We start from the raw sequence: 20822 nt of genomic DNA, 5'->3' as shown, positions 1-20822 counted from the left end.
GAAGTAAAATTCTGGAGTGACGTAAGAGTAAAAGAAATGAATAGTGTACTCCGATCAAACCCAAACTGCAGAGCTGGGGATAATCAAAGCCTGGATGTACATCTGCACTTGAAAACTAAGGGTTCCTCTGGGAGCTAACTAGGGGACTCTTACATAATAAGGGTTACCATTCCACTAAAAATTAACCTTTTTCCTTTCCCGAAGCAAACACACTGCAGATCTGAGTTTCCCAAAGAGAACGTTTTATGGGAAGTTACACAACAGAGCCCCAGCGGGTAGGTTTTATATCCTCTCTTGAGGCCACAGTTCCAAGGACATATGAGTCCTTGGTAGTATAATTCTGAAATAACTAATAGTAAAAGTTCCCTTCCCCTCAGTGTAAATTTTCCCTTGGGGGAAAATCCAATGAAATCCAAGCTCCAGGTACACAGTGCTGTTTGTGTGGTGATTTCATTCTCCCCAAATTATTTTTTGAGTCATTGATCAGTGTAGTAGGGTCTTCTCTTTAGTCCACCTCTGTGTGTTCTAGTTTTCATAATAATTTACACCTTCTTTTTTTTGCAAATGAAAATACTTACTTTTTTTTTTTTTTTTTTTACTATACATAAAATATACCTAATGGCTGGTAAGATATTCCACATCTACCTAGAAGATATATATTAACTTGAATGAGTTTTCTTGAAAACACTGAAAAGCAAAATAAGTTCCATTCTCCTTTAGATTTCCCTAACTGCTTCTGTTGTTTTCTTTTCACGCTATAGCACAAGTAAGGAGAAAAAAATCAAACAGGTTACTGTCAAAATGTGTAATTATAGTCTGGAGATAAAAACACATTCCATTCCCCCTCCTGAATTCAAAAGACAAAGTTTGGACAACAGTTATTAGCAGTAGTGAGAAAAAGTCCACTTAGCAGTTGGGGAGTGCACACCAACAACTTCACTCTGCATACAATAAAGTTGAGGTCAGCAGTAGTGAAATTATTTGCCCCTGACTTAATTTCCTCAGTTTGAGCCTTCCTTCTCATTTCACTTGAAAGAAAAAAACAGGTGCCTGGGTGGCTCAGTGGGTTAAGCTTCTGCCTTTGGCTCAGGTCATGATCTCAGGGTCCTGGGATCGAGCCCGGGGGGGAAGCAGGCTCTTTCCCCCACTCTCTCTGGCTGCCTCTCTGCCCACTTGTGATCTCTCTCTCTCTCTCTGTCAAATAAATAAATAAAATCTTTAACCCACTGAGCCACCCAGGTGCCCCAGTAAATAAAGTAAATAAAATCTTGAAAAAAAAAAAAAAAAAAGAAAGAAGAAAACAATGACAAGTTGAACCATAAGGTCCAGAAATAATAACTTATATAGCTTTCTCCCTTAAAAACACATTCAGTCAAAAGCTGGTTTTGGTATCAAAAGAAAGCCTATGGCTGATTTGGTTCAATTGCATTTATACTCTGTCTTTATTTACAATGTCACTTTAAACATTTCCTAAAAGTATTTGAGACAATAATAAACCCAAGTAAATTACCTTCACCTATGGGGCAAATGAGGCATTTTCCCTCTGGAAGAGTCTGTCTGTGTTCCTAGTGAGGACGTGAGCATCCAGTGAAGTCACAGTGATGACATCCCTCCCTCGATCAGTCAAGGAGAGATTTGGGATTCTTTTTTTTTTTTTTTTTTTAGATTTTTAAAATTTTTTTGCTAGAGATCACAAGTAGGCACAGAGGCAGGCAGAGAGGGGCGGGGGGGGAAGCAGGCTCCCCGCTGAGCAGAGAGCCCGATGTGGGCCTCGATCCCAGGACTGAGATCATGACCTGAGCTGGAGGCAGAGGCTTAAACCATTGAGCCACCCAGGGGCCCTGAGACTTGGGATTCTTGCTCGTGTTTTTCTACCCTTTCTTCAGTGACAGCTGTATGTCTGGGGGAAGGGGGTAGGTAAAACAGAGAGAAGGTAGCTATTCTGATAAAGGCCAAACCTTACAGATGTTTGACACTAAGGTCATTTTAGGACGTCATTACTTGAGAATTGCTCCTAAATGAGCATGTGTCTGTGGGAACACCAGCAAGAGGACAGATGGCGGTGGCTGAGGAGTGGCCGGTAAGCCACCTGCCATGTGAGGGGCTGGGCTCTGGCTGAGCCCACCCACAAACAACACAAGAAGGCAGAGGTCATTCTTTTTAAATCCGACTCTTTTTAAATCAGACTCAAAACAGGTGAACAAATAGGTCCCAATTAGCAAGTTTAGGGAATGGCTAAGCTTGCATCATGCTTCCTAGTTTCTCATGTCCTGAGAAGCACTGTGTCAGGGAACCCCAGATGGATGAGGGACTCAGTCTTCAAAGGATGTAGCACAGTCACTCACCATGTGAGATAAGAAAGGAGGGGAGGGCAGGCTAGGGAAGGAAAGAGAAGGGAAAGAAACATTTCTAAGGCTATTTTTGAGCATTTGAAATCTGTATACGATGCCACTTTTGACTTTATTACAGGTATGCAGATGAGGGAGAGAGCAGGCAACGTGAAAATTCACCATCCTGGAGAAATGAAAACTCTTTCAGATTATGCATTTACATTTCACACATGCTGGCCAGCACGCAGCGTTGGAGATACAATGTTCATGTATAACATTCTCCCTGAGGCCACATTCCAGAACTTTCCTCCTCTGGCGATTAGCTTGAAAAATGCTCTGCTGACACTCACTAAAATGACAACTAGGAAGGTTTTTTTTCCCTCTTTCTTCGGGAATCAAACACTCTTCCAGGGTTTATTTTTGTGATTTATAGCAAGAGAGGCCCATGCCAGCCACAAAATTCAGGGCTGCCTGCAAATGTATTTATGATCTGCTTTAAAGGTACAGTGATTTTCTGGCTTTCACTGTAGTTGCCTACATGTCTGTACTGTTCTCGTGGAGGGAGTAAAAGGTGAGAAAAGCAGAATTGATCAGATTTGTCTTTCATCTTTAAAAGAGTAAGGAAATTTCAAAAATCGAGGTATTAATCCATTTTAACACAAAAATACTCAATGTAGATTTTATTCATTCTCAATTATATATTTGAGTTTTAAAAGTTAAATTCCTAAATAAAACCATAATAAAAGAATGATACACTTATGTCTACATAAAAATTAAATGGATATGATTTTGCCAATCCAAATTGATGCTTTTTGTAAAATTTTCTCTTGCATATAATGAAAATATAGTGAAGGCATCTGCTATAAACGTTGGACAGGGAAGTGAATTGGAGCATTTCCAGGGGCCTGGTGGCAAATGGTACCCTGCCTCTATATGTCAGTTGCTGACCTGCATCACACAGATGAGAGGACAAGTAGATCTTTTAGGTTAGGCTTCTGCAAAAATTCATACTGTGAAACAAATTTAAAAAAGTTTTAAACTCACTTTAGAGCTATGACTTGATACACATGACTTGATAAGTGTTTGCTGAGTGAATATTATTTTATTCTCTCCAGTGGTATTTCCTTAAGGCCATCAAGGGTAGAATGCATCATGTGTCATGTGTCTTTAAGGGAGAATAAAATGCTGCTACTTAAACTGTGATACAACCTAATTTCAGTGGTGGGGGAACAAATCTTATTATCAGTAAAATAGAGTAAGACATTGAAGCCTACCACTTATTTCCAAATTCCAGGCTATGGTGTTTGTGCAGAAGAATCCATTGGTTAATGATAAAGTGGACTAAGGGCCTGCAGAAAATCATACTAGGGGATTCTTACATTTCTATTCAGGTTACACCAGGCTGAGTACTTCCATGATATGTTATAGGTTGATTACATATGAGCAACACATGTCCTTAACTCACTGGCGATCCTCCCAACCCCTTACTGCATAGTCTCTGGGTTCTGGTTCCCTTCCCGAACATAGTCCCTCCAGTATACGCACAGCATACACAAATCACACATAAATGTTCTCACACATACATCAGGTTCAGCACAACTTTCTTATGCTATCATCTTATGCTCTCATCATAAACATCTCAGGAGTGATGAACATGCCTTCTCTACACAAAGAATGAATGAGTATGGAAATGCTTGGTTTGAAGATAGAGCATTTTCTAGTCCAAGCTCCATTTTCCTTTCCTTACTGTAGCTGATATGATTTTATGTGGTGCTGCTTCTTGAAGGGCCTGTTTTTGGAGTCTGTGATCCCTGTTCTCCTGGTTCCATCTCTTTCACATTCTTCTTCTTCCTTCCTTTTAAACCTAAGTATTCCCAAATGTTCCACTCTTGACCCTTTTCTTCCCCTTCACCTCTTCTAAGTGACCTTCTCTTTTGGGGTCTTAATCAGATCCAACAAATGACTTGTCCAAGGCCAGACAACCAGCTGGTAGGAAAAGACCTCAGCTCTTATTTCTAGTCAGTAAACATGCTCACTTATTATGCTCAGTTCTTTCAAGGCAGTAGAGACACAAAACAAACAGGATACAGACTTTGCCCTCCAGGAGTGGGAAATCTAGTAGATCTCACACATGGAGTCTAGGGCCTTTCTGAAGTCAGTACAGAAGTTCTGAGCTGCTTCAAATGAAAATATATTTCAGCCATGTCAGACTAAACCAGACTATCCTCTTAGGCAAGGCTTCCTAACTAGTCTGTCAGTATTAGGGACTCTTCAAGGATGTGTGACAAGATTCTGATCAGTGATTATGTGAAATTCTCTCTCTCTCTTTTTAGGGGGGAGTACATATTACTTACAATAGTATGTATTATGTAGACTATTTTGCTAAGAAGATTGTATAAGTAGGTTAAGAGTATTAATTGTTACTGTGGGTTAGGAGATAAGTAAGCAAAACAAGCATGGCAATTGTGTGGGTCTACATAAGCAATATGAGATCCTTACTATGTAGTGATTCTCTCACTATAGTTATTGCTGGTGTATTTAATAGTATTTTACACTTTTAATTCCTTTTGAATGTGCCTTTAAAACTTGTGTCATGTCACTTCCATTTAAACATGGCAAATAAAATGCATGAAATCCCACTGACAGTGTAAAGAAATAAAAAAAGGCATAAATCCATAAGGCTGAGGGCAGCAGGGGAATACATGAGATATCAGCAGATTTCTAGAGTTTAAAAAGGATAGACATGTGGTAATTTACTTAGCCTAACTGATGAAGCCTGCAGTGAGGGAAGTGACCCAAAGGCAATACAATTTAGAATACAGAATCTTGGTTATATTCAGGACTTAGCAATGCCCCATTCCTCCAAAAGGGTAGTGTAGGATAAAGTCAACACAGGAGGTTTGGTTGACATTTCCCATAAGGAATAGTTAGATCTCTTTCCCCATTCTTTGGAAGCAAATATAACCGCTCTCTGTCCTTTCAGAAGAGGTGAGATTACTCTTGCAGAAGTTAATCTAGAGAGGCTCTGAACTTTTGCAAACTTTTGTTTATACTGCATATAAGAAGCTTAAGTGGAAGTCTACATGGTAAATGTGAGATTTGTCCAGGCTGCTGCTTCTACTCAGCTCCCAGAACAGAGGCAGCCATAATGTGCTCCTCAGGCCAGTGGGGGATTTATCCCTTAGGAAATTACCTGACATGAATGTGGATTTCCCCCAGTGAAGCACCAGCCCCTTACCGGTCATGAGCTCCACTGATGCACACAAAGCTTCCAGTCAGAGTTTTAGTGCCTCAGTCTTAAATATGAATAGACAGCAGGGATTATCAGAGAATTGAGAAAAGTTTCTAACTTGACTGAATTACAGACACTCAAAGTTGAGGAAAGGGGGAATGTGGAAGAATCAGAAGCAATGCAAAGAGAAGAAAATAATACATCATAATTAGTTTTCATAGATATTATAAAAAATATTATGCTCATGAAAGAGATTTGTAAGAAACAATAAAAATCCACAGTATAAGAAAATATTCTTAGAAAAATTTTTTTAATGATAGAAATGGAAGTGGAAAAAATGACCCAGATTTGAGGAAACCTGCTAAGAAGAAATTGAGAAAAAGATGAGAAATGGGAGGAAAAGATTCAGCATTCAAACAACAGATATTCCCGAGAAAAAGAAAAGTGAAAAAGTATGTGAAAAAATTATTGAAGAAATAAAACAAGAAATTCCAAGAACTGAGGAACCCAAGCCTCCAAGATCAAAAGGGCCCACAGGATACCCAGCTCCTTAAACAACAAAAACCCTCACCAAAGCACATCCTGATGAAATTTCACAACATAAATGTTTCTGGTGGGGGAATAAAAACAGTTCATATACAAAGGACTAAGAATCAGAGCACCCAGTTTTTCAGTAGGAACACAGAAGAATAAAAATTATGAGAAAAAATTCTTTCCCATTTAGGTGCGCCTGGATGGCTCAGTGGGTTAGGGCCTCTGCCTTCAACTCAGGTCATGATCCCGGGGTCCTGGGATGGAGCCCTGCGTTGGGCTCTCTGCTCAGCGGGGAGCCTGCTTCTTCCTGTCTCTCTGCCTGCCTCTCTGCCTACTTGTGATCTCTGTCTGTCAAATAAATAAATAAAATCCTAAAAAAAGAATTCTTTCCCATTTAGAGTTTTATACCCAGCCAAAATATTAATATTAAGTATGAGGTGAGCATGAAGACCATTTTGGACAGACAAGCCTTTCATGTACCTTCCAAGCATGTCTTTTTAGGAGTTTCCCAAAGAAGCATTCCACCAAAATGAAGGTAGAGAATGAGAAGACCTTGGACCCAGGAATCAGAAGATCCCATATTTGAGAAAGGTTAAATTATCAGGATGTTAGTGAGCAGGAGCTTAACAAAGGATATCTTCATGAAAAAAATGAACTGATACTTTACTTGACAGATAATTATGTACCATTTTAAGTGACAGGTATTACTCTGATAACAACAAACACTTTAAAGATGACACACAGAGGATGGTGCTTCCAGCCTCTGGAGGTCCAGTGTCCTAAACTCTGTGAACCCTTACAGAAAGACAGAAAAGAGAGAAAAAGTGAAAGATAAACTAAGGCTTAAGGAACCAGAGCACTGCCTGCAACAAGTGGGTGGATTCAAGAAGCTCACCTTACTTCTAGAACAGTATCCGACTAGGCCATAAGCTGCAGGTTGAGGGCTAGAGGGGACATAGATGAAGAGCCACTGGAAATCATCAACAGGACGGTCATAGAGTTTGGGTCAACACATGCTGACATGGTTCAGTGGGGCTGTGCCCATTATCTAATAGAATGCCCAAGTCATTTGATATAGTAACTATGAATCCTCCTTTTGGGAATGAAAATAGTAAGAGGATAGATATGAATTTTCTGAAGACTGCTTTGGAAATGGCAAGAATAGCAGTATATTTGTAATAATTCTCATCTGGAAAACACATTCATGAGAAACCTATAGAATGGAAAATAAAGATCAGTACTACTCCAAAGCTGTAATATACTACCAGCATCATATTAATTTCTTCAAAAGAAATCCGTGGACATGGAAGTGAACCTAATTTGGTTTTCTTTTTAAAAAACTCCAAAGATAGGGCACCTGGGTGGCTCAGTGGGTGAAGCCTCTGCCTTCGGCTCAGGTCAGGATCTCAGGGGTCCTGGGATTGAGCCCCACATCAGGCTCTCTGCTCGGTGGGGAGCCTGCTTTCCCCGATCTCTCTGCCTGCCTCTCTGCCTACTTGTGATCTCTCTCTCTCTCTGTCAAATAAATAAAATAAAATAAAATAAAATCCTTTAAATTAAAAAAAAACTTACAAAAAAAAGAAGACTTTAACAAAATTGAGAATCACTGTAACCATAGAGGCATGTTTTATAGCCAAGCAATGATGTTTAGCACCTGACTTTGTTCAGAACAGAAGTTAGAGGTAAATTTATTGCTCTTTAACAGCTTTGGGAGACTACAGCAAAAATGAACAGGAATTTGGTATCTAACCCACACTACTTCCATGACTGACTTGGTTCTCTTAGGAACTTTAAATCTTCTAGAGCCTCCATATGGTGTTAGGTGTTGCCATTAAAATATTTACTGATACTGGGTGGCTCAGTTGCTTAAGCATCTGACTCTTGATTTCGGCTCAGGTCATGATCTCGGGGTCATGAGATGGAGCCCCACATTGGGCTCTGCCCTAAGCATGGTGCCTGCTTGAGATTCTCTCCCTCTCGCTCTGCCCCTTCTCCCTCCACATTCTCTCTCTCTCTCTCAAAAAAAAAAAATTTAAAATATTTATGGAGTTTGTTTCTTAGTGGTTAAAATATTTAATGGTTTATATCAGTGATGTCTTATATTTGGTGAAATATGGTAGATGGGTTTAGGAGAAAAAAAGTGGCAATTAAAATATGACACACTCTAGCAATGTTTCCTAATTTTATGAACGTTACAATGGAAAAAAAAAAGGTGTCTTGGAATTGATGAAATATAGTATTTTCCCAAAGAGCATTCTTTCTTATTCCGACTCTTTATCCCCATGCTAAATCAATCTTCAGAATCAGTAAACCCACAAAATGATATCTGTCTCCATCTTGTTTGACAACCTCCTCCTACTTGTCCCCATAGCACTAATTTGAAAACACCAGCTTCGTGTGCCTCTTCAAGGTGCCTTATTCCAGAAATACCCAGAAAATGAATAAACATTTCCTTTTGTGCTTTTCAGAGTGCATCATGTTCAGTAGGCCCTAGTGACTAATATGCCAGCATGAGCACAGACGTGTACCCTCTAACAGTAAGGATTTCTTATCACAAGGACCAGAAACTAGCTCTGCCTATTTTAGCCAAAAAGGAATTTGTTCTGAAGGTAATCCACAGACTCTCTGCGAGGGCCAGAGAACTAGGTTTAGAGGTTATGTAGCCAAAAATAACCCTTAAAATGATGGCATGGAGCTGGTCCAGTAAAGACACCTCTTCTGCTGCCACCAGGTCCAGACTCCAGAGCAGGCCCTGCTGATCTCCTAGCATGGGGCAAGGGATGTTGTTGTCTGGAGCACCTGCCACTGGGGCAGAGTCTGGGTCATGGGCCCTGGATGCAAACATTATGTAGCTAGCATTGTAGCTCCTATGGTGGGGAGTGGGCTCTGCCTCAGAATATGGGAGAGCCTGCAACATGGGAAAGGGGTTCAGATGACAGTGTTCAAAAGAAACAAGTGTCCACTAAACTCTAAAGAAATACTTTCAAAAGCCAAAACACAATGCAGAGGAGTACACACCAAGTACACGGAGTGAGCATGTTTGCCTTCCATCTTTGTCTAAGTTGATTAGGTGCACTGTGCAATTTTATATTAAAACCTGGACCCATGCCTATTTTATGGCTATTCAAAATACATATCATTTTGCATTAGGAATTTTACTTATGATCTTAGATAATGAAAGAATACTTGGAAATGGCCTTTTAAATTTAACCCAGTGTGGTCACAGAATACATGCACTTCCTTAAAGTGATGACTGATTAATTATCTAGGGAATAATCATTAAGAAAAAAGGATAAGGATAGATACTCACTATAAGTCCACAAAAGGATATGTAATGGTTACACATTACATAAATATTACCGAATTAGGCTAAATGAGACATTGGCAGACTCACGACATATAGGTGTGTGGAAGCTCAATTTAAACTGCATAATCAGATTTAGGAGGTGCTTTTAAGGTCATGTGAGCCAGCGTCCAACCCAACAAAGGCAGTCCCCCTTGTTATATCCCTGACAGGTGGTCCGCAGTGCATCGTTTTGAGTATAGTGTATTGTGGTGTTTGTTTCTGATATGGACTCTATTCGTCTAGGAATCTCACCAAAGATACCATTAATTTCTTTTGTCTTGTTGCTTAATACTCAAGTGACCTAAAACTTTTTTACAACCCAAACTGTTAAACTAGGAGTTCCATTCCATGTCCTTGAGCAGCTGATTTTAGAACCTAAATGAAACCAACATCTATTCTTTTGAAACATAGTCTTAGTTTCAGCCCTTGCTCTGGGCTCAGGGATATTAAGTTTAATAGTGATTGTCGTTCAAATTCATTAGTGCTTTGAGCTTTGTATCATTAGCAAACCTAACATACTTATAGTCTAAGTATGCCTGAGTTGTTGATAAAACTGTGAAATGTCAGGGTCAAGGCAGGCCAACACAAGCCACCTTCTATGTTGGCTTCCACACCTGTGAACATTCTGTGGGTACAGCTGATCAACCCAGCTATTAGACCACATCCTAGACCTCATTTCTGTGTCTCACCCACAAACATTACTCAAGAGCCTCGTTTACAGATGTGCTCCAGAATGATTGTGAGGATGTAAAAATCTGATGGTCTGGCTCTATTTTAAATACTCTAGGTTATCTACAATTCAAAGGAGCAGTAGGAGACATTCCTGACACAACACAGAACTCTTCAGTGAAGCAAAATTATGACACCCAATCCTTTTTGTAAGTCTTGATTTTCGTATGCTGGGTTTACTGTTCGGCTACGTACGCATTGTACATGAGTCAATATGAAAGTCAAAATTCTACATAAGGCATTTTAATATAGGCCTTAAAAATAATGATGTCCATAATGTGCATTTTAATTATAACTTTGATAAATGCTTATTACCATTTTAAGAGAATATATGATTTTGAATCATATATTCATATAGAATCATATATATGATAATCATAATATAAATAATATATTCATATATAATCATATATTCATTTATTCTTGAATAAAAACAATTGTTTTAAGTTTTTTGCTAACTTAAGAAACCAAAGAAACTAAAGAAAATCTAATTAAAATTAAAGTGTTCTACTGGAATGTAGAATCTTCAGAAAATTTGGCTTCTAAATTCTGAAGCCTGGAACATTCTTATTCTTCTTCTAAAAAGGAAGAAAAATATAGTAAATACATTGCAGGGATCGATTTACACTTAAAATATTTATAATGCCTACTGGTGATGTAAAAAAAAAGGGGAGGTGGGAAGCCGAGTTTATGATGTCATTGATATTTGCTAAGCCAAAAAGCAGCTGTGGGATAAATAAATTATTAGTTTCACCATGAATGAGACCTTCTAAACACATGGCAGCTTTTTGCCATCTAGTTGTACAAGAGAAATAGAGGGAGAGCTACAGCAGCTGAAATAAGCTCTTCTACTAAGCATTCTAATTAACCAAGTCCTAATACCAATAATTAAAATGGAAACTACATTTAAAAACTATGTAAAGACCTTTGAATTCTGTAGTTATTAGCTTGTTTGAGACTGATTTTTTAAAGGGGTTTAATGAGCTCTTCTTAAGCATTTACCACAATCATCTCGCTTTGTACCAAAAAAGGAAAAAATGAAACAGAGCAAATTGTGAATTATTTCAGTGGTGTCTAAAACACCAGAGGGTACACAGACAATATACAAATTGTCTAATTATCCTGAAAATGAAGTTATTTGTCCCTTAAAACAGTTGTAACAGCTAACATTTATTTTATAGACATAGAGGGTTGGAGCTGGCATCGTTTTCTTTTTAAATGTGCCTATCTTTCATTTTTACACCATAGAAACTGATGTAAAATAAGACTTGCTTGTGGTCAGCGTGATTGCGCTTGCTTCTGTGTAAGAACACACTGTCTTCAGATTCTTTCAATTCACAGTATTTACTGAGGACTTAGAATGCCAGCAGAGCACACGATTTCCGTTAAATCTCTCTTGGGTGGTAGTGCATGTAAGCCGTCTTTGGAGACCACTGCAGTAAGCCTTCCTTTAATAAGCCATATCCATGGGGAATCTTGCTCAAAATAAAACCCATGGTCTAATTACCTAGGAATTTTAGTAAGTTCAGTATGTCCTCGATCACTCTTTTTTCCTCATCTACTATCAGAATTATAAGGCAAGACATGTTTGGCAGACACTACAAAGAGGAACAGTACAAATACCTGAAATAGAACTTTTTATTTTTTGCTCTATTTTTAAAGGATAATCCTTTGATCAGAAAGACCCGAATTAACTACTTCATGATGCATTTTAGCACAGAGTAATTTTTTATGATTTTTAAGACTTATTATAAAATATGAAATGGAAATTTAGCCATCTGGATACTCAAACATATGAGCCTTTTCTGAAGATGGTCCCTCAGGTAACTAGATTTGTTGACATAAGTGCTATCTAGAATGGTACTCTGTGTCCTTTGCTTGAGACCGACAGATTGGAATCTTCGAGTTCTCTGCATGGACTGTACTGGTTTGATCTTCAGCTTCTCTGGAAACGTCCTGTGCTGATTAATAGTGAAGGCACCCACTGGGTTTTCAAAGACGCAAATATAAGTGGTGTGCTATTTTTTGGAATTAATTGCATTTGGAATATTCTGAGTAGGTACTCTCTGGTACTACAAGCATATGGTCATTTTCACATAGTGCTATTTCTGTAAAATCTCCATTCTTTTTTTTTTTTTAAGATTTTATTTATTTATCAGAGGGGGGGGGAGAGCGAGCACAGGCAGACAGAATGGCAGGCAGAGGCAGAGGGAGAAGCAGGCTCCCTGCTGAGCAAGGAGCCCGATGTAAAATCTCCATTCTTAACACCATCAGAATCTGTTTCCTTAAAGATAGCTGGACAACATCAGAAAATGATGGCAAGTTAGTATCTTTTCCTGCTTGAGGCAGTAGATTTGCTAAAACCGAAACATCTGCTAATCCTATGTCAGAAGTTTGTGCAAGAAGCAACTGAATATTGATCAGCAGCTCCAATATTACATTTAAATATCTACTTTTGGACAAAATACTGTAAAATGCTATTCTCCAGTGTTACTTGATGACTTTATCTGAGGAAAGCAGGATGGAAGTGGAATAGTGAAACAGGACTTGAGGTATTAGTCAGAGGGCAGGCCAATGCTTTTTTAAATGCAGGAAGATGCGTTCACCCAGGTACCATTTAGCAAGCCCTGCACTTGTCTCATCTCGGCTCGCTCCCATCAGTAGCTATGTAAAGTCTCTTTTTGCATCTCCGCCTCACTTCCTTGCCCGGCAGGCCTCTCTGTCCTCTGAGGCCATCAAGTAAAACCCTTCAACGTCCCGCTCCCATTCACTAGGTATAAACCTGGGGTGGTTTTCCTCCCAGAATAAGGATAGGATCTCACTCTTATTCAAGGCCAGATCTGTCAAAAGTGCTGGTCGTCTTACTCCTCGACTGGAGCTGCCCAGCAGAATTCAGTGTCGATACCAGGCTCCCCCTACACACTTGGCATAGCAGGTTTCAGGTCTCAAGATGTGGATTCCCCCTCATACACCCACGCCATCCCTACTCATCTTCGCAGCTTTGGCACCTCTCGCCTAGCAAGCAGAGGTACTCAACAATTACGTGTTGAACTGAAACTACTAACTTTTAAGCATGAGTTATTTTCAATAGCTTGAACCAGAAATGAGCTTGTCCCAGATTGTCTGCAGAACAACATCTGACTCCTGCTCCACTTTATTTTCAACCTGTAAGTGACCCAAAAACGAGGAGTGAGAAAGTTCCAATGACTAGAGTTGCTAGATAAAATACAAGCTGCTCCATCAAAACTGATTTTCAAATAAACAAATATTTTTTTAAGTATAAATATGTCACAAGTAGTACATGGGGCATACTTATACTAAAAACAATTATTCATTGTTTATATGAAATTCAAATTTAACTGGACAGCCTGTATTTTTACTTGCTAAGTCTGACAGTTCTACAAGTGACTCCTTAAAAATTCTAAAGATGTTTCTTTAGAGCCCTTGGAGGTTTGTGTCCCAGTTCTACAAACTTCTCACTTGGGCAGGTTTTATGTCTTTTACTGCTGCTCCATTTCTTTCTGAACATCTCAGTAGCATGCTTTAGGAAATGCTGTTTACTGTACATAATTTCCATTTATTTTGCTAATTTATAGAACTCCTTTCTAATATCTGTTAATAATTTTAGCAGAAAGAACACTGTAGCATTGCTCAAAATCTCTTACAAAGCTGATATTCATCGTTATTACTATGCCTGAGTCAAGTCCTATCTACAAGTGTTAATAATAATTTTTGAAAATTTCATATTTTCAATTAAACCAGCAAAACACAAAACACAATATTGAAAATAAGTAAGTCTTTCATTTGGGGATTTCTTTTCTTCATTAATCAGGCACCATGAGACGTGCTATCCTCACTCACAGGCTAGGGGGAGGCAGCCTGGCAGGCGGAGGTGGGGCCTGTGATGTAACCGCAGCCGGTCTTTGTTGGTGAAGCCATCCCTAAAGGGGAAACGTCTGTAAACCCAAGTGCTTCAGCTTCAGTGTGAATGGGCTGGAAAGCAGAAAAGAGCTGCCTCTTAGAGTTTCCAATAAATCGTGGAGGCTTGAAACCGTGGTCAACAAAATTCCTCACAGATCCTTAAAAGACACCTGTCTCAGTAAGGAAAGGAAAAGCAGGTTTCTGCAAATGACTACGTGCGGGAGAGTGCAACTGCTGTGTGCGCTGCGGGCTGGTGTACCGAAGGTGATGGTGCAGTGGGAGTGAAAGGGACAGTTTGTTCCGATCCTGAAAGTTTCTCACATTAATGCATTCTTCTTTCCGTGTTCTTGACAGTGATTTCTCATTACTTATTCCCATGAAATCATTAAGGAGAGAGAAATACCTCCCTAAGGAGAGGAATACTGGAATGTACCTTCCTCAGAATTTCAGCTGGACTAATCTCAGTTTCAACTTCTAAGCAGAGAAGGACGAAGTCCGCCCTAACTACTGGGTGTCACAAGAGGATAATGAATTAAGACGTTTAGCCCAACACAAGCAGGGTACCTGCTTTCCACCATATTGGCAGCTCCAGTTAAGGACGGTTGTCAAGCTACCGGCACAACAGGCACACACTGCAGAGATGCAGAACAATGCCTGGAAGCCTGCCCAAAACTGGTCTCTCCAAAGGACACACTCAACGTATGGGACCATGCCAAAACTCACTGAGGGTTAGTAGCGGCATTTTCCTAGTTGGTGCGAGAAAGGGAGGAAATTTGGAAAGCTGAAGGCGCGGGGCTGCTACCTGGCTGTGCAGAGCAGCAGGGCTGACAAACACACTCATTAAACTTGATCTGAAGCAAGCAAGCCAGTGAGGTCGTTTCTGAAATATTCATAAGGCGTGTTACCAGACTCCCACTGAGAGGCAGAGCAGGAGCACGCACCCACACCCGGGGAAAAAGGCACTCACAACAACACACCCCACCACCACACTCGGCCGCCCGTCGCTCCCCACACGCCTGTTCGAGTCTACCTGCCCGGGAAAGAGATGGTTTCGGAGTGAGGAGTTTCCCAGCAGTTGCAGGAGCTCCTCAGACGGCCCCTCGGGGACCGCAGCGCGGAGGACCCCTTGCCCCGCAGCCCTGCAGCGTCCCTGGGGCCCAAGGCCACGGCGCGGGGGGTGGCGGGGGTCCAGGACCCGGGAGGGCCACTCGCCAGAGCCAGGCCGCCCGTGGTGTCCCCACCTCCCATGTTGGCCTCCGACGAGGATGCCTCCTCCAGAGCCCCCGTTCGGTTCGGTCGCTAGGTGACCTGCGTCCGGGCCGAGACGCAAACGGCCTCCCGCGCGGCCCCGTAGCCCCGTGGGTGTTAGTTGCGGGGGCGTGGGCGCAGGAGGAAAGGATGACGGTCCTGGTTGCCCCCGAAGCCCCTGCACCGAGGCAGGGCGCACTCTCATTCCAGCCCCTCTCTGGCCACAACCCTGACCTCTCCGCTGCGCCCCAGACGCAACGCAGCTCGCACGGTGCCGCGTCCTCGTCACCACCTCCCCGCTCTCCAAGGGCATTCGCCCCTCGCGCCTCTGCCCCTCCGGGGTCGCCCCCAGGCGCGGCGACTCACCCGGACCCTGGCGGCGGCGGGAAGCTCAGCAGGTCCCGGCGCGCGGCGGCCGGGTCTCCATGCCCGCCCTCCGCAGGCGCTCGGGCTGCGCGTTCGGCGGCGGCGCTGGACACGGTCCCTCCGTCCCCCGCACCGCGGCTGCACAGGGTGGCCGCGACTGTCGCACTGGCTGCGGGCGCGGGCGGGGCGGGGGCGGGCCAGGAATCTGGGTCGCGGGGAGCGGAGCGAGCCGGGAGGCACCCGGGCGGCCGGCGGCGGGGAGGCGACCGAGAGCAGCCCGCGGAGGGCGTGCGAAGGCTTCCCTGGGAGCGCGACGCGGGCGGCGACTGAGCATGCCCAGTCCCCAGCCGGGGGGCGCGGGCGCGGGGCCGGGGGAGGGACCGCTGCTGGGGCCCAGAACGGGGCCGCGGCCCGGGTTGGCCCGGTTGGGTCGCGCCCGGCGGATCCGCGGGAGGCCCGGGGACCCGGACACCTGTCAGTGTGTCCTGCAGAGAGCCTTGCAGTGAGGGGCAAGGTGTGCTTCTCGCTTGCTTCCCAGAGAATTGTCCAGAAGGCAAAGTTTGCTTTAGCTCAGTTTCGGCCCTTGCGGCCTCACAGCCTGATTCCCGCAATCCAGGTACGACGCCCCACCTGCTTTCCTGAGTCGGGTACCAGCCTCCTGGGTGCGTGGGCAGCGCCCGCCTTTCCCGACTCCTGGACCTGTCGGGTCAAGTTCTCCAGGAGCCAGCTCTTTAATTAGGTGTAATTGAGAGATGCTGTCAGTCCTCCCAGGTCACATGTCTGCATTTCAACCAGGACTTCGAAACAGTATCTTCACCCCGGGGTTAATTGTAATGGATGGACCACACCGTGCTCGGGGGCTATTTTAGGGCGCCCTGCTTCCACGTGCAACAGGAGTGGCCCGGAATGACTCACTTAACACCCTCCGAAACCTGTGCCTTTCAGTGGTGTGGTACTTCATGCCGAATGGAGAACGTTTTCTCTATATTCAAGCAAAACGCTGCTTACGTTGAGGCAGCACGGGGTCAGGGAAAGAGGGTGAGCCTCGAGGTTGGCCTGATCTCAGTTTTATCTACCACTCGCGTTCCCTAGCCATGCTCTGCCTCTGTAGCCTGGACCGTGGGGATTCCGACCTCTCTGATTGTTGTGAGGCCAGAGCCCGAGCTCTTGCTGTGCAGCTGACGTTCACCAAGAAAGCCTCTGAAAGTTCCACGTCTGTGGTCTGTTTTCATGACAGGTTGGGTTAGTGCTGATCTTGAAATGGTGACCATTTGTGCTGTTGCCTCTTCACATTAAATAACCTTGAACTTGGATTTTTCTAACTTTATGGTTAGAAAACATTAGCCACGGTTACCTTGTCTTTCAGCACTCCAGTTTCTTCCTGCTTCTTTGAATAAACCTCTAGGAAGGAGCTACATCAAGGCCATATATCCGGGCAATTTGCTATGGGCAGGATTATCACCACGGGAAGGATTTCACTCCATAGTCTTCTAAAAGTAGTTTAATTGACTTGCATTCCCCAATGGTCCTTGTTTCACAACTATTGAACAAAGTATGGTATGGAAGGAAGTTTTCTCTGCACTAATACTATCCCACTTTAAAAAAATATCAACATTCAAAAAGTAAACTTCTCAGAGGCGCCTGGGTGGCTCAGTCAGTTAAGCATCTGACTCCTAATTTCAGCTCAGGTCATGATCTCAGGGTGATGGGATCGAGCCCCAAGTTGGGCTCTGTGCTGGGCGTGGAGTCTGCTTAAGATTCTCTCTCCCTCTCCTTCTCTCCCTGCACCCCTCCCCTGCTCATTCCCTCTCTCTGAAAAAAAGAGTAAACCTCATTAACTCCTAAACGTACCATTTTCTTCATGACACTTTGCCTTTATTTATGTTATTCCACCCTTTCTGGAATACTCTTCCTTTTCCATTCCATTTCACAAAGTCCTGCCCACTCTTCAAGCTCAAATGCCACCTTTTTTCCGAAGACTGCCCAAAACCCCATGGCAGAGTTAATACTCCGCTGCCCTCCTGCTGTCTGCACGTGTCGCTGTCTGCTGGCAGTGTCGAAGCCATCTAAAACATTGCCCCCCCCCCCCAGCGATTGGTATGTCCAGGCACCATTCCAGACACCAGGAAAATAGCAATGCACAAGACAGAAGGGGTCCCTACCCTCATGTAACTTATAGTCTAGTTTGAAGAAGATAGGCAATAAACACCTGAGCGATGACACAGGTCGTGTATATTTTTATCTTTGTGTTATTCATCAGATTAATGTACATAGTCCAGATTCATCCTTCCAAAAACAATAAAGATATTAATATTGGCCTGAAGCCAACCAGACTACATGGACATGGATCCTTGCCTGGTTGTTGCTGAAGCAATGATTTTTACTCCTTTCATTTGACTCCCTCAGCTACAACAGTCCTAATCCCAGACCATTCTAGGTTGGACAATCCCATATGAAGAATGGGAGGGGGTGGGGGAAAGCCAGAGAGTTTAGTCCTTTCACCAAATTATATCCTTTCTCTAAAGTCAAGGAACAGTGTTTCCATTGGTTGGATGCAACCTGGATTCCCAGCTCTTCTGAATCCCAGGCCTCTCTTCCAGGATCACGCACCACTCCTGATCCCTCCCCTTTCATGATCTTTGGCCTCTATTTATGTCAATAGTTATTTTCTGTTGTATGTCATTTGACTGGATCTATCTGCTATCTGAATAACTCAAGCTTTTTTCTCTGATTCTCTTATTGTCTGAGCATGAGACAGACTTGTCACCTCTTAGAACCAACTTTTCCAAAGCATGCGTGTGTACGTGTATTCCATAGCAATTAGTGACAGCCTTGCTGCAGTTTATGTTTAATTCCAGGGCAGGATCTCATTCATTCTGATGTAGACAACACTTAGCAGATGACCATTATTCAATAGATCCCCAGTAAAAGGTTGTGAAATGAATGAAGGAATGTATGCAGGTTCTCAACTCTTCTTGCTTCCTCAAATTATAGTTCTTTTCTAATTACTCCATCTATTGACCCTATGATTTGGCTCAATATCACCCTTTTCTATTCTCCTAATTTCCCTCCTGCCACAAAGCCACAGATGTCTACACCTCAGAGTAGAGAAAACCTTAATTCATTAAATAATTTGTGTGTTATAATGAAAGCCACAACCTATTATCTGTAAATCCGTATCATTCTTGCTTCAGCATTCTTGCTGGTCCACAGCAACTATCTTTAAAACTTCTTTCTCTTTTCCATCTCCCCCACCTGCCATTTTTGAACAATGTACCTCTGGCTCTTGCCACTGCTCTGGAGAAGTGACCACCAACGGCCATCACCCTAGGAATTAGCTCATTATAATAGTGAATATGTCCTCCCCCACCCACCCCAGTCTCTATCAGTAGACTATTTTCTTCCATCTTTATTCACTCTCTCCTGGCTATCACCAGCTTTTCTCTCTTTCTCTTCTCTCTCTCAATCACCTTCCATCTTCTAATAAACCTACCCGGAGTTTTTTGGGAAGCCTGATTTGACACCCATGCCCCTTTAAGATGTCTAGAAATGACTGTCTAGTGTGATGCTCTCAGGAGTTCTTTAAAGAAGCCTCATCAGCTCTTTCCCATCTCCAGGCATTTCCTTTGTGCTTCATCATGGTTACGGTTACAACTGCCAAGCTTGTAAGTACACCAAGATGTGTGACCTCATGCTCTGCTAACTGAAAAAGCTTTTCTAAATATCTCCATCATCGGACATCTGTTATCTGTTAGTAGAGTACCAACTAGGCACTGCTCAAGGGAAACTGCTCTGATACACACCATTGTCACAGGCAAATAAGGCATTTCTCATCAGTTAATCAACACTGGAGCTCTCTGACTAAAAGTGCAGTAGGATGGCATACAGAGAGGCATATAGAATTTCAGGTTAACCACCTTGTTTGGATGGATCCAGGAAGTCCTTACGGGTTTCCAAACCACAAGGATCCTTGCCCAGGTAGTTTGGCAGCAATTAATTGTTACAATGAAGGAAGTAAAGTGTTTGGTAACACTTGTTACAGCGATGTCACATAATGATAAAGGACCAGACTAGAGACTCAAGGATCTAGGCTTCACTGTTTTTCAGTCTTCTGTCTAAAGTGAGGATGACAGTGAGCATGCCTACCTCATAGTGTTGCTGGAGGAATTACACGGGTGATTTGTAAAGTGCTTAGCATCGCGGCTAGCCCATAGTGCTCAATAGACGTTAGTCATGACTCTAGCTCCCTTATCTCTGGATAAAAATTGTATTTAACAGATTACTACGGGATCCGTAGAGGTGGCAGCTGAAGGAACTGAGATCATCTGATGGAGCGTTTAGGGAGGGTCCACAGAGGAGGAACTTGTGCCACTAAAGCCTGTCCCAGTGACAGCAGTAGAGCTGAGGAGGGAGAGGACTCTTGCGTCTCTGTGATTCCACTTTAGCTCATGGCACAGAGTCTGGGTCTTTTGCAGGCAGGTGGGTAGGCTGCCTTGCCAGGAGATTTCTCGTGGAACATCACTCTTTATTTGAATAAAAACCTCCCCACCCAGAGGTTCTATCTTCAGCTAGGTTTGATGGAGCAATGGGCAAGTACGAATTTCCTGCCTGGGTCATTTGGTGGGGTGGGGTGGAAGTCATGGCCCATTTATTTCTTTTGAATCTGGCTCTGGTCCTCATGCTGTGACTTGAAGAATTGGTAGTAGGAGATGCATGTATTGTGTATATTGGCTTCATCATGAGACCGGAAAGGCAACCTCTGGGCTTAAAAAGTATTGGGCCTTGTCTCATTTTGCTTAATTGTTGTGTAAAGTTTAGAAATTAATATAAGGTCATTCTGTTTTCCAATAGAATGGAGTTCTGGGTACAGCACTGACATGGCAGTTGGACCCAATATGCTTTCTAAGATCTATACTGATAAAACTGTACCTGGGATTGTAGGAGGGTTAGTCATCATGCTAGAGAATGCTTGAAACCAAATACACTGAGGCTCTGAGACACCCTGCCTCGCAGGAGTTCCCAGGATATGGCACAGAGAAGGCTTTCCGGGCCTCAACCCTGGAAAAAAATGCAGTCTACTTAATAATCGTTAATTGAACACCTAGTGTAGACAATG

At 42.8% G+C, this 20822-nt stretch overlaps 1 protein-coding gene across 7 annotated transcripts in view; it reads right to left on the bottom strand.

Moving 5' to 3' along the window:
• Window positions 1-15843, bottom strand: part of ELMOD1 (ELMO domain containing 1) — a 61703-nt gene extending 45860 nt beyond the window's left edge. For 4 of the 7 annotated variants that reach the window (XM_082682771.1, XM_082682770.1, XM_082682765.1 and 1 more), the window contains exon 1: window positions 15707-15843. The gene's annotated coding sequence lies outside the window, so the exon portion shown is untranslated. Of the gene's footprint in view, window positions 1-15122; window positions 15141-15706 lie in introns of those variants that run through there. The other 3 variants (XM_082682767.1, XM_082682768.1, XM_082682766.1) reach the window with 2 other exon arrangements.
• Window positions 15844-20822: the final 4979 nt, after the last annotated feature.

The sequence above is a fragment of the Mustela nivalis genome, assembly GCF_964662115.1.
Source record: "Mustela nivalis genome assembly, chromosome: 9".
Lineage (NCBI taxonomy): Eukaryota > Metazoa > Chordata > Mammalia > Carnivora > Mustelidae > Mustela > Mustela nivalis.
The sequence above is the reverse complement of the archived record's forward strand: the minus strand, read 5'-3'. Positions and strand labels throughout refer to the sequence as shown.